Source organism: Stegodyphus dumicola, chromosome 4, assembly GCF_044657685.1.
Source record: "Stegodyphus dumicola isolate Sdum_Otavi_A_Nest chromosome 4, ASM4465768v1".
In the NCBI taxonomy this organism is placed as follows: Eukaryota; Metazoa; Arthropoda; class Arachnida; order Araneae; family Eresidae; genus Stegodyphus; species Stegodyphus dumicola.
In genome coordinates, this window is record NC_140771.1 from 38,954,391 (window position 1) to 38,969,024 (window position 14,634).

Sequence of the window (14,634 nt, forward strand, 5' to 3'; positions counted from 1 at the left end):
TGCATTGTCAACAACTTTCTGACACAAATATTAGTGTGGCAATTTATCTAGTTTTTACTATTTTGCATTAATTTTTATCGTACGTAGTAAATAAAATCTCAAACTACTTCTCCTGCTCTTTAACTGTATATTGCGCGTATTACAAATCATACTCAACTATGAATTCCCTTCGAAGAATTAACGCTTCATGTACTACTAATCCATCTAAAATATACTTGATTCGGTTAAGAAAGACTAGTAACCATTATTTTACTGCGTTTATTTGAGCAAAGTTACTTCACTCGGAAAATTCAGAAGTTTTCTATTCCTGCTGGAGATGAGAATATAAAGCACGGTAATTCCTCGTGAGAAGAGTAATAATTGAAATTATAACACATATAAAAGTAAACGTGGTGAAACATTTATTTTATGACCTAGTTGTCTGTTTATTTACATTGTAAATCATATTCAGGGCACTCAGAAGGTTTTGGAAAAACTGTATACTAAAAGCACGGTAATTTTTATTAAACATTGGCTGCTTAAGAATATTTCACTTACAGGAATTTCAATTTAAAAATAAAGACATTTATACTTGCATAGCTGATCATTCTAGAACTTTTTTATACGAGACTATAAAGTTATTTTTATTTATAATTAGACAAGATAAGATAATATGAGATTAAAAGATAAGAAATTATGAATGAATGTTGCTTTAAATTATTCACCGAAACAAAAACTAAAGGAAAGACAATGTGCGGAAATACTTAGGGAAATGTATAGCTTTGAATTTTGTTAGTTTCAAAGAGTTCACTTATCGAGACGAATATTTATTTCTTACATGCAGTTTAGTGTCTTCCTCATAGAGATAAATGTAAACTTTAAATTAAACAAAGTTCTTATGTTATTTTGGAAATTATTTCAATAAATTGTTAACATTTAAAATTTACAAAATTTATAAAAGATAAGAAATTATGAATGAATGTTGCTTTAAATTATTCACCGAAACAAAAACTAAAGGAAAGACAATGTGCGGAAATACTTAGGGAAATGTATAGCTTTGAATTTTGTTAGTTTCAAAGAGTTCACTTATCGAGACGAATATTTATTTCTTACATGCAGTTTAGTGTCTTCCTCATAGAGATAAATGTAAACTTTAAATTAAACAAAGTTCTTATGTTATTTTGGAAATTATTTCAATAAATTGTTAACATTTAAAATTTACAAAATTTATTTCTGCTTAAAAAATAATAGTAAAGGAGTTACAATAGACTAATTTTTGAGTCCCCAAAAATATTTCATTATTATTATTTCATGATTAGACATTAGTAATAAACATATAATATAAAAATGATTTAATTCTACTTGCTCAAACAAACGGAATTTTCCGTGTTTAAAAAGACAACTTGATAGGAAATTAGTGAATACAAAATTAAATGTGAATTTTATATAATTTCAAATTTCCATTAATTTTCTAATTTTAATTTGCCAAAAAAATAAATATTTAATTTTTAGAAATCATAATTTTAATTAATTTTAAGTAATTTAAAATAACTCACATTTTCATTTTCAAATATTTATTCAAAAATCATAATCAACGAATCAAAATTCAACCATATTTTAAGATCTTCGTTTGCGCATGTTTTTTATTAAAAAGTTAGGCTTGTTAATTTAATAACATCACATGCGTTAAATCCAGCACAATTTTATCTTCGACTAAAATATAGTCAGATATGTTCAATACATAATCGGTCATGTACAGAAAGAACACACACTGCGTTATAAAGAGAAAGAAAACAACACGAATGAAGGAATAATAAATTACTTTATGTATAAAAGAGCCCTACCTAAGTTTAACCCACAATTTTTTATTCATCAATTACTTTCGAACTTCCAGTTGAAGGGTTTCATTTGATCTGTTACTGTTAATTAGTCCAATAACCGTAACAGACGTTCAGCGAATTATAGTTATATCTGAAACAACGACAAATTCTTGAGAAGGTTAAAAATAACTTTTTTTTTATTTAAACAGAATTTAGAACAGAAAGGAACTCCCTTGTGCTAAAGTATAAGCCACCATACGTGGTGAAAAAAAAAAAAAACAACCAAATAGAAAAGTCATTTAAGTAAAACGTTGAAGAGTAGTCAGTGACCACACAATTTAATATTACTAGATGTACACTCACTACCATACCGAAGATTCAGAATCAAAGTACCGGCAGCGATAGAACACAAATCCAAATAATTACAACTAGCAGACCTATCAGGAAACTAACAACCATAGCGCAAACGGGATGCAGAAAACACATGTGGGCAGCACACGACTGTGTCTTAAAATACCAAAACCTCAGTTTAAATATTGTATACTCATTTGTATTCTCGTAAGGAATACTGAAAAGGGAAGTTACAGTAAATGAAATTATAAATAACAGGATAATTAACCTGAAATTCCTTACATAGTAACAGAAAAGCAAACCATATTATCACTTTAAATTGAAACAAAGCATCATCAATGCTTAATATCTCAATGTAAAGAAAGAACGAATGAGGGCCAATAAAAGGAAATGAATATGGGGTGAAAAATTGAATTGTTTCCGACCTCAAATTTTCAGCAAAGGATAATGTCCATTCTATCTACTTCTTACTGCATGGTTTCAGTCACTCAGCATCAAAGACGTTTTTATGTTCGAGTCCAATTTAATATCATTCGAATCGCAACCATAAATACAGTAACTCTACATCTTCTATTCTCAGTTTTAAAATCAAACACCTAAAAATGATGCTAAAATTTATTTATTCATAAATTTGTTCGAAATCATTTCATGGTACGTTTTCGAGTAATATTAATGAAGTGAATATTCAACTGCGAAAATAAGTTTAATCCAAAAATATGGAATTCTAAGAAGTTTTATATAAGCATCATTAGAGACTTACCTAGACTGAAAGTTTTTAAAAATTAAAAATACCAAAAAGTGCAATGAAAGAAACTTCTTAGAAAAACCAAGAATATAATTATAAACAAAAATAACTTTTAATGAGATCAGAATAATGCAGTGAAAGCAAAGAGTATTCAGTGAGTTTTGAACGACAATGCTTGGAAAATTTCTGGCAAATCTCATTTATTTAATGGTTGGAAATAACGCCCACTTTCGAATAAAATTTTAAAGCATTGGTATAAAAGATAAGCAAAACAAAACTACAAAGAGAAATGACTACGTAATAGGAAAAAATATGCTACGGCATTAATTATACTTTCAAAATGAATACAGCAAAAAGAAAAAAAAATATTATCAAATAATAAAAGAGGAAAGATACAAAGACGTTTTTGCATTACTCGCGTTTTCTTCTTTGGGTAATATTTCAATAAGATTTCTTTATTTTAAAGTTTTAATAAGAGCATTTCGTACCATTTCCTGCGGGCAGTTTTAATTTTATATCTGTATAACCGCCTGCAAACTTTAAAAAGTAAAACAAAATCTGATGTGGACAGCACATGACTTATTAAATAATACACATTTTTTGCTTCACTTCACTTACAATTATTTCCTCGAATTATTAAAATTTAATCAACCGATCTCTCAAAGTTAGTTGAAAATGACATCAAAAATCGCAAATTTTGAAATCAAATATCCGGTCATTTTTTTATCATGCGGTAGTCAAAGTTCTTTTAATTTTATTTTTTTCATAACAAGTATAAAATTTTTCCAAATAGAAGTATAGAAGCACGGAAACTGTACTAAAAGTTAAGATTTTTTTTTTCAAAAATTAATTTTTTTAAATTTTAACTTCCCAAACATTTGCATTACTTGCATTACTCTATTTCCGTCATTTAAATAAGTTCCGCAATTGAAAGTATATGGTTACTACCAACGATTTGGAAAATAAAGGCCGTATAAGGACTTTTTGACTGGGGAACGGAGACTGGTATATATATACACGTTTGGTTCTTCCTATTGCAATTAAAATGAGAGGTGTGGAACTAGATATTATAGCAGTCTCATATGTCAAATTTCAACATTCTGCGGCTAATCATTTTTGAGTTATGATAGATACATACATGCATACGTATATACGTACGTATGTACGTACGTAGACGTCGTGGAAAAATCCTGTTTTAAGACATTTTTAATTCATTTTGCAATCCGTTTTTGAAAAAAAGGAATCATTTATTTTGTTCGTGCAGACAGATGTCAGGCAAAAACAATCGTCCAAATGGATTCCGGAATGGTCAAAATGCACTTTTATATTGAAATATGATACCCGAATTTTTTCGCAATTACAATGATTTCTTGACTTCGTTCAAGGAAGTGAGAATTATTTTTCATCTGCAGTCTTAAACTGGATCTTAGTCTACCGTCTAAGGAATTACATCCCAACTTTTTAAAACTGATAAAAGGGGGGGAAATAAATGCCAAGTAATAATAGAAAATTATAGTCTATTAATTACTAAGAGTAAATATTTCCCTCTCAATCAATTAATTCCATCTTGTTTAATTTTTATTTGATGGATTGAACGCTGCTGTAGAATCGAACAACAAAACATATTAAATCTGCAGCATATGTATATACCATAAATTTATGTCATTATGAAAGGGAAATTGAGATCAAACCATGAATGAATAAAATGACAATTTCAGAGCCAACGTTTCGAAAAATTAATGTGATTTAATTATTATAGCAGCTGAATGGTCAACTTTATGCATTAATTTATTGCCTTGTATTTGAAGTTCCATTTATTCCTTTTGTGAAACATGGAAAACGGAAGTCAGATTTTTATAATTCATGTCATTTAAGGTTTTTTTATTCCACAATAGCTCGCACTGAATATTAAGTAATAAAAAATGCGATAAAATTCATTGAAAAAAATTGAATTTATTTTCATATTGACTGATATCTCAAGAAAACATCTCTGAAGTAAATGGACATAGAAAACGTTTAGCACTTCTTGACGTATTGTTACCAGTCAGAGACATTTAAAAATTTTTCACTTTAACGTGAGCAGACTTGTCGGACGCTAATCCGAGGCAAGTTAGTTTCGGCGACAAAGAATACCTAATATTTAACATTATGCTTAAAAATATAAAAATAATGTCATATGTTTAATGGAGAAGTAGTGCTTCAATTGCCTACATAATTACAATGCAATTTCCCAATCGTATGCACCCAATTTTTTTTAACCATGTTTATTATCTATGAAAATGCTCGTCTTAAAACACATGATTCTTGGTGAAGTCTGTGGCTTTTCAAGGTACACTTCTCTTGTAAAGTTAGAAAATATATTCTTTACAAAGTAATTTCACATGCTGTATTATTCATTGTGTTGGTCATGCTTATTCAGCCGTTCACAATAAATATACCACTCACGCAATATTTGTTCCACACAAATATTGTTCTGCCTTCTTGTGTGCAACCGAAGCTTCTTTGAACAACTTTCACTGCACCTTTTAACTTCTTTGAACTTTTTCACCCACGAAAAGCATTTTTAATGTACACAACATCATCATTGTGTGTCTGTCTTAATGACAAAGAATTTTGAACGGTTTCATTCCATACAAATGAAGAAGAGGATGACATGTGTTCATCAAACTTATGATTTGCTACATTTGATGTCTAATTCGCTTTCTTTTAGTGAAGTTGATTGTCCTACCATCTGACATTGCATTTATGAATGACTGCATATTTCAAAGATATTCTGATACTTCTACATGTTGCCATTAAAAAGAAAAAAAAAATCTGATGTGGACATCACATGACTTCCTTGTATGGCCTATTTAATTATACACATTTTTTGCTGAAATTTCATTTAAATTTATTTCCTTGAACTCCCTTACAGATGTATTTTTCATTCAATTAATTCAGTTCTCACTTCGGGGTAAAGAAAAAAAATAAAAACTCAAAACATCTTGATTAAAAAATGTAAAATACAGAAAAACATAAAACATCTGGTACTGTTAATTTTTTTCTACAATTAAAATTAGAGTTTCAAAGCAAAAACAAGCAATTTGATTAGCGGAAAAGAAGGCAGATTTTTCGGTGCCCGAAACTTAAAGTTTACTTTTGCTCCCACTCGGCAAAAATACATTCGAGTTCCAGAAGCTATCTTAATTCACTGTTGTACTGTGTTTCAAATCTAAATAAATATCCGTTCGTTAGGCTTAACTCGCCGCTTAAACTTAAAATTGTTAACAATTCTACAACTGTTGCATGCGGATTAACAAAAGCACAAAATCCTTAATTGGATTGTAACAATCACATAATTCAATCACTTTTAAAGAAAACGTGCACAATTTACCAATATATAAGAATAAAAATGTCTAAGCTCCCCGAGCCAGGTAACAGAGTCAGAATATATATATATAAAAATAAAGAATATGTAAAAGATTAAATTAGCAGGGTAAATTAATTTCCCTTCTCTATTCTAAAAATAGCATCATCTATTTGCACTGCGTCATTTCGAGAAAAATCTATGCCATATGACTCTTGCGTAATTCTGGTGATATAAATTGAACTAAAACTCAAGCAGCCAATAATAATTTTACAGCAATATTAACTATCCAATCAATAATGCTTTGAGAACCAAAACTAACTCAGTTTGACTTAAAATTTCATCCTGAACATTACGCACTTTCTTTCTAGGCTTTGCCTTAGCTAGACTGCAGTCTGTTTGCTTCTTCTTTTTTGCTGCAAATCTATCAAAAATGTAAGCCCTTTGGAACAGGCACAACGTAAAAGGGAGGTGCACAACTACGTGTTATAGCAGTCCCATATACGAAATTCCGATGTACTACAGCTAGTCTTTATTGAGTTATGCGAGATGCATACATACATGTCGGTACGTACGTACGTATATGCGTACGTACACACATCAAGAAAAAATTTCTTTTCAATTCATTGTAAAACAATTTGACAATCCTTTTTGGCCAAAACAGGCCTTTATTCTGTCGGTACGTGCAGATGTCACGCAAAAGCATAGTCTTGCAATTTGAACTTATTACTTTGTATAAGAAAGTAAAAATTAAGAGATATTTATACCTTGAATGTATCTCGCAACATTAAGCACACTGAGCGAGAATGCAAATAAAGATGATAAAATGCTAATATTAAATATTAACTTTCTATGCACATTCTTTGAAAATAAGTATCTGCCAATAAATAAAGTTAAAGAAATTAAAAATTACATCCTTTGTTGTATTAAAAATAACGATAACAATAAGAGCTCGCTTTGCTTGCATACATTTGAACGAATTAAAAATATTCTTTAAACAAAACTACTCATTCTACTTTAAAACTTCCTCAAATAAAATATTTCAGAAACTGATATAGGCGAAAAAGCACAAATACATTTACTTAATTGCTTCCAGAATAAAAATATGGAAATTTTCTTCGGAATAATTTGTAACAGAAATATTCAATGCACTCTGACATTCGCAGACATCAACCGCTCGATAAGCGACGTTGAAAGGTGCCTTAAATATTGCGTCGCTAGCAAAATTTTAAAACCCTTTCGTTTAATTAAGAACCGGAGGTAACAGAACTGTCGCTAGAATTTCCAACAAAAGAAAAGCAGCGGCACCCGTTTGAATACTTAACTACATCTGCGGGTAATTGCTCCGTAATGGCCTACTAATGAAAATGTGATTAGACCGCAGATGGGGCTCTATTTTCATTGTTGATATGTCGCCTCTTATCTGCATCATTCTTTCCCAGCCCAGACAAAAATAATGTGTGTCGAGTGATTAAAACGCAATCCAGCTCTTAGCGGAAAAGCTGAGAAAAAGAGCAGCTTTGTAATTCAAAATATTAATTCAAACAGGGTTTCAAAGATAAAAATAAGTGAAACTTAATTGCAGTATCCATCTTATTTAAAGTCAAACGTGTTTGCCTGTGATGTTATGCTAAACTGAGCACAAGCAAACATGCTTTAACGAAATTTGATAACTCTGTTTTTTGCTTCATAAACTTCGTAACCTATTTAGAGGTATATTTAAACCCGTTACGTGATCTCAGCTGCTTTGGTTTTACGAAAAAGGCTGTTAGAAATCGAAACTCAGATATACTGATTAAAAGACTGAGACGTAAAAATATTTGAAACATTTTTAAAAAAAATATTACACAATTTTCTCCTAAAATTCGGCACTATTCCTTTCGTTTTCAAACTATACCAAAGACCCACCCCGAAACATTACACGTGGTTGTATTCTATTTAATTTAAATATGTTTATTAAGTAAATCTATTATCTAATAATACTGCTAATGTGAAGTAATATTGGATTTATTTACGTTCTTATTTCGGCTGCTTGGCTATAAAAAATAAGTTTTTCCTAAATAAGCAAAAAGCAAACAGTTAATCTCAACTTACAGGTTTAGATTGTCTGCTGGTAATTGAATACTATGCTTACATTTGTAAATGATTACCATTTTCGTCATGAGCACATCCGTAACAAGAGTACTAACACATAAGTAGTGAGACAAGGCAGACAGCAACGCCAATTTTTCATTCGGAAACTCCTGTTTATCCGTTGTTTTTCTTATTAGGATCGTGTTACGCATCACATAAAACAAATATCATACCAGTATGCCTCAGAATTTGACGGGGAAGAATCGCAGCTGAGACTGTGTAGTATTGTAAAGCGCTGCTAAAGATCTAAAGATGAAACTCTGCAATCGACAAGCCCAGGACAGCGTTTCACAGTTTTTCAAGTAGGAACCACTTTAATAAATTAGAAAACTCTGCAAACCCCCTTGTAAACTTCGAAGCAATTTTTTAGAATATGCTACGACTAATATACATATATTTTTACAATACAATTAATTTTATATCAATATTAAGCAATTAAATTGCTAGAAGATATTTCGAATTTGTTTTTAGTAATTCAAGGACATAAGAGTTTGAATAATATTTATCTTAAGAACTAGATCTTAAATGTTGGTACTGGCATTAATGCGATGGATGAGCAAGCTGACTCTTGCCCGGAAGTTCTGTGTTATGCATATTGGTAATTTTGAGATAGGCACAGAAAAATAATGTAAGTATTTTACTTTAACTTGAGCTGGTGATTAAATCACATTTTCATATACATACGTAAAAGGAAACTAAATTATAATTTTTAAAGTACAGTTGTACAGTTCATTACATTCCGCTTTCATCGATAACGAATTCAGCGGTGCCAGATAAGCAACGAAACAACAGCGAGAAGCACCAAAATCACAAATTTTTAAATCCTTCTTTATTGCTCAAATTAGTTTTGGAAATTCAAATGTAAACAATAATAAATTTCATAAAACATCTTGGGAGAAACCGTGACGCACGATTTCCATGTCCAAATTGTGAAATTCTAGGATTTACAGCTGTAGTTTGGTATACGCAGTTTAATTTGAATTTTATCTTTGCCTTTTTTTAAACCTAGAAGGAACACACAAGGGCAAGATTCTAGGGCAACTTCTGACCGCAGACTGAAAAAGCTAGTCTAGGTAAGATGAGGTATTCCCAAAAAAACTCCAAACACCAAGACTTAGGGAATACGGACATCTTGTTAGCATCGCTATTAAGGATCGTACAACCACATCACGTATGTCGGATCAGAGAATTGACTATGCTGCATATTGCATAGTCTCAAGTATCCGCATTTACTGTGCAATGACCACCACAAAGGATTGTCAGAAAGGCGATCATTACTTCCAGCTTCCCTTGATGCTACGGAGCAGGAACCAGTGCCTATAGTAGCCCTTCAACCACATGTTACTAACCTGACTTTGCCTTCTCTAAAGAATTCAGCTTTTAGTTACAGCATCATGATGACCGTTTTCTAGTGTGAATGCACGGAAAAAATAGATTGTTTTGATTTTGAAACCATCGTCACAATGGTTCATTATCTGGAGGGATAGTTATGAGAAACCATTTGACGCACATCTAATTAATCTCTATACCACATATATCGTATACTGTTTAGCCAGTATAAGCCACTATTACTAAGGTTTTTCTTCCTTTGGCTGTTTCATATCTTTTGGGCTCCCATGCCCAAATATTTCAATATAACGCTGCCGGACCGCGTGTTGCTGTGCTCTATTTTGCTTTAGCTGATATATTCTGGAAATCTCTGTCTAATGAAAGGCGTCTGGTCAGTAGTACAGAACACACGCACGATAACACATGCCGATCAGTACGACAGATGATCTCTGTTATAAAACAATCCGCATAAACGCATAACTGCTACATAATGTCAGTTTCACTTCATGACTAGCCATATCACAGCGGCTAAATTTACCAAAGACAAAACACAGGGAATTGATTTCTACATACTCTGCCTCTTACAGTTACCTGAAATGATTATAGTGTTTCTGTTTCTTCATAATGTACCCGTTAACAATTAAATATAACTCTGTTGACTGCTTTTCTTAACCATTTAGCACGTTTACAGATCTGTACTGCATTTAGAGACCAAGAAATACTTGATTTGCACAAGACACAAGTGCTATCATGAGAATTTTAATTAATTGATCTTCAAATTTCGATACAAGCTATTCCTTCTTAAAAATGAAACGGTTTTATTCTCAGCTTTGTGTTATTTATTTTTACGTTTAACATTGTACTTTATTCATTGATATTCTTTTGTGACTTAATAGAACCTTCATTTATAATTCTGCTACATTTGGTATGCCGAAAGAATTTTTACAGAAGTAATGTGTAACTTTATAAAGTCTAAAAATAAAATCTTAAAATCCTCATGAAGTTTTATTGGTTTAGAATCATAATCTGATAATTGTATATAAAATTCATGAAAGTACAAATAGTTTACATTTTTAATTAATGCAATTCATTTTATGAGTTGGCCACTTTCAACAATGAAGTTTGAGAGAGATTTCTGGAAGACGAACTCAATATAAATTTTGTGAAGAAGATTTTAATTTTAAAAAACGTTATATTGATGAGTAAGTTTCACAATAAACTGCATAAAAGTTTTCGTCAAGTAAACTCTTAACAGCATAGATATTTTTAAACGGTATTTTATTTTAAATTATATACAAATGCAAACATTTCGCTCTTCAATTTGTCTACCGCCTCTGAATATGAATCTCAATTTTAAAATCAAATATTCTCGGTTCATTTTTGTCATAAGGGAGTTAAGAGTTTTGTGATTTTATTTTTATAACAAAAACAAATTTCGCAGTCTTTACAAAATCGATTTCCTTAAATTTAAGAATGTCAGAACAGGAATATTTGCATCATTCAAAACGTTTTGGGAACTGAAAGTATATATCTGTGAATAATTGAATCGAAAGTAAAAGCCGGGTAAGGACTTAGTGGAGACGGTGTGCATAAAATAATAGCAAAACAAAGTATGTCGTCATTATCCAGCTTTTTTCTCTTGGGTAAGGACCTCTTGGGTTCTCTTTGGTTTACGTTTCACATCAGCTTTGTTTAATCTTTATTAAATTATTCAAACAAAAATAAGTAAACTTTCCTTGCGTAAAATAAATCCATAAATTGAGTAAAGTAATTATAATCAATTGTTTCGTTCATTAATTAAAGTAAAAGTAGTAAAAGCCGGGTAAGGACTTAGTGGAGACGGTGTGCATAAAATAATAGCAAAACAAAGTATCTCGTCATTATCCAGCTTTTTTCTCTTGGGTAAGGACCTCTTGGGTTCTCTTTGGCTTACGTTTCACATCAGCTTTGTTTAATCTTTATTAAATTATTCAAACAAAAATAAGTAAACTTTCCTTGCGTAAAATAAATCCATAAATTGAGTAAAATAATTCTAATCAATTGTTTCGTTTATTAATTATTCTGTGCTTTATTGAAATTACCATATATTACACTTTTCACAGAAGCATTCAATATCTTTCTAATGAAATTTTGAAAAGATTATGTAAAAAAAGCTTAATATACTTACACTTCTTGTTGTATAATTATTTGCTAGATTTGGATTCTTTCTTGCTCATGTGCAAAATTCAGATTCAGCATTTTTTTCTTTTTTGGTTATATATCGGCAGTTCTAACAAATAAATAGCTAAGAATATTTAGATTTTGCAATCAGGTAAACTGATTTTTGCTATTAAAATTATTTATAAACAAGCCTTGTTTGAGTGTTGTTTTGATACAATTTTGTTTTAAAATTCTAGGCATATTTCATCGTTTTTAATCTTTAAATCAAAAGAAAAAAGAATGTAATGAGTACTAATATCAGCACTTTTTTTAGAATCAAATATTGCTGCAATAAATATGGGACACTCAGAGCCTTATGATTCCCTGAATTGCGCAAATTCTCAATTACCACTCACGCGACGTTTTATCTCTCTCCAAATTATTAGCTATTGCCACATTCATTTACAGAAATAAAAATCACCCTGGTAATCAAATGCAATCTATGAATAAAAGTGGAATCTAATATTTCCGTGACCACTTACGAAAGAAATATCCTATGATTAGTACGTTTCCTTTTCCAGCAACTTCAAGACAGAAAAAAGAAACATATATATATATACATTCGAGAACTCTGATAACGTGCCTTATCTTCTTTACTTCGGAAATTTCTCTGGCAACGTCAGCAAACTGGTGTAATAACAATGAACTTGCCAGTGACAAGATACTTGATATTTCTGACGATCGAAAGATAAGAAAGGTGTTGCTTTTTATTTTATTCCATTTTCGGTGAGTTCAACTACCTCATGATAGTAAAGTATGAAAAGCAATGTCAAGCATTTGGATTAAACAGAAAATGACCGAAGAATGTAAAAATGAGTTCTGAACGCTTCCAGAGGTTTTAAGTTACTCAAAACTTAAAGTAAGATGTAGTTTTTAAAGGCCAAAAATTTAAGTCAGCAATTATCAAATAATTTTCAGTAAATATGTCTCAGGTGGCATGAACACCTGCATAAATGTATTACTTTTATAGCTTATGATGTACTAGTCTGATAATAAATTTTATATGTAATCTAACAATCTATTAACAATGCTATTTTAAGTAATCGGATATCGTTTTACTTTCCATCCATCTGATCTTTTTACTTTGCGTGCAACATCAGCTTAGGTTTTTATCTGATTTAGCTCCTCCTGTTTTCAAAGTATTGATTTGCGCTTATTTGAATGTGGCAAAGCATGCTAGCTCTATCTGCCCCATGTGTAAAATGGGTTTCCTCACATTACACATGGGAAAACCACGAAAACGCCTAAAGCACCATTTTCTTCAATTGGAATCAAATCTTGGTCACATTATCCGAGTTCAGGGACATTACGGCTCTACCACTGGTGGGTCATTTCGAAGAATTACTCTGTCGTTTATCATCCGCCAACTACCAAATGAGTAGTATGTCAATTGAGTATGCGATCTATCAGAAATTGTCTATTGAATGGATGCGAAGCGAAAGTGAATCTTGTGAATGAATATTGTAACAACTTAGCTCTCAAAGATTAATTAATATAAGATAAATAAAATGTTTCTGTTGAAAACAATAGCAGTTGCTTTCTTTTAGCAAATAGAAGTTCTGTTTTTTTTTTTTTTTCATTTAGTTACTAACTGTACTTTAGGAATAGCTATGATGTTCACATAACCAGGAATTCAACAATACTACGTTTGAAGATGTCATGAATTGAAAATTTTCAGTTTATGCATTGCAGTGTAACTGTTTCCAGTTGTTGTTGTTTTTGTCATGTCCAAGCCAAAGTCTACTCAAATAATACCGCGGGTGAAGATGACAGCCCAATGTTATCACTATAGAGGTTTAGTCTCTAAAACAAGACTCTAAATTTTAGCAATACAGCAAGCAGGGCTGAACAGTGAAAAATGCGGGCTGTTGACAATTCTGTATCCGGGCAGTTATCATGGTTTCTATAATTGTTTCTACTCTCTCTGTCAATTTTCAAACTTCTCGGATGACAGTTCTAAGCCTGACTATAGGTTTAGTTATAAATCGATATCTATTGATACTATGGAGCTGTTGCCCTATTGGAATTGTATGTTCCTTCAATCTGTATTTGACTACAACACGTTTGTCCGAGAGGGTGATTATTATTATTATTGATACAGATTTTCTCATTTTATCTGCCTTGTCGTTACCTGTGATGCTGACATGTGCTAACAACTGATGCAGACTTTATCTAACTTTTGAATCTTGTTTAGGCGAAAGTGTATCTCATTTGTGATCAAGGAGCTTTCATCAAAGATTGGCTGTAAAGCTGCCTTTCAGTCAAACAAGACAATGAGTACTTTTACTTGCGCAGAAATGAGAACGGATCTATACATGTCATATGCATCTCGGGGGAGCCTGTTATCCCTAGAGAACGCGTCCCCAGGTGACGGATAGGGAAATGCCTCTAGTGGTTTCCTTTGGATGGTAGAAGGGAAATAAAATACTTCCTCGGACCAACAGACAGAAGTCTAACTCTTCGGGCAATGGCACTCCTTTCTGTGATGAGTCTAGGTTCACTCTTTCCAGTCAGAATATTTATATAATAATAAATTAAATCAAGCTTCACCGATTTTATGTTTTGAAAAACAAATCAAAAGGATATTTAAGATCAAATTTCTGGGTCAAGTTGCTTCGAGTAAAGACGTCATCAGAACAGAGACATTGCTTATACATCAATAAACAAGGTGTTTATCATTATTTATTTCTAAATATTTATTGTAATTCTCTCTAACATCGTTGTTATTTAGA

At 31.3% G+C, this 14,634-nt stretch overlaps 1 protein-coding gene across 2 annotated transcripts in view; it reads right to left on the reverse strand.

The window, feature by feature from the left end:
• Positions 1–14,634, reverse strand: part of LOC118195957 (complexin-like) — a 980,726-nt gene that overhangs the window by 545,273 nt on the left and 420,819 nt on the right. The gene's annotated exons all lie outside the window — the stretch shown is intronic.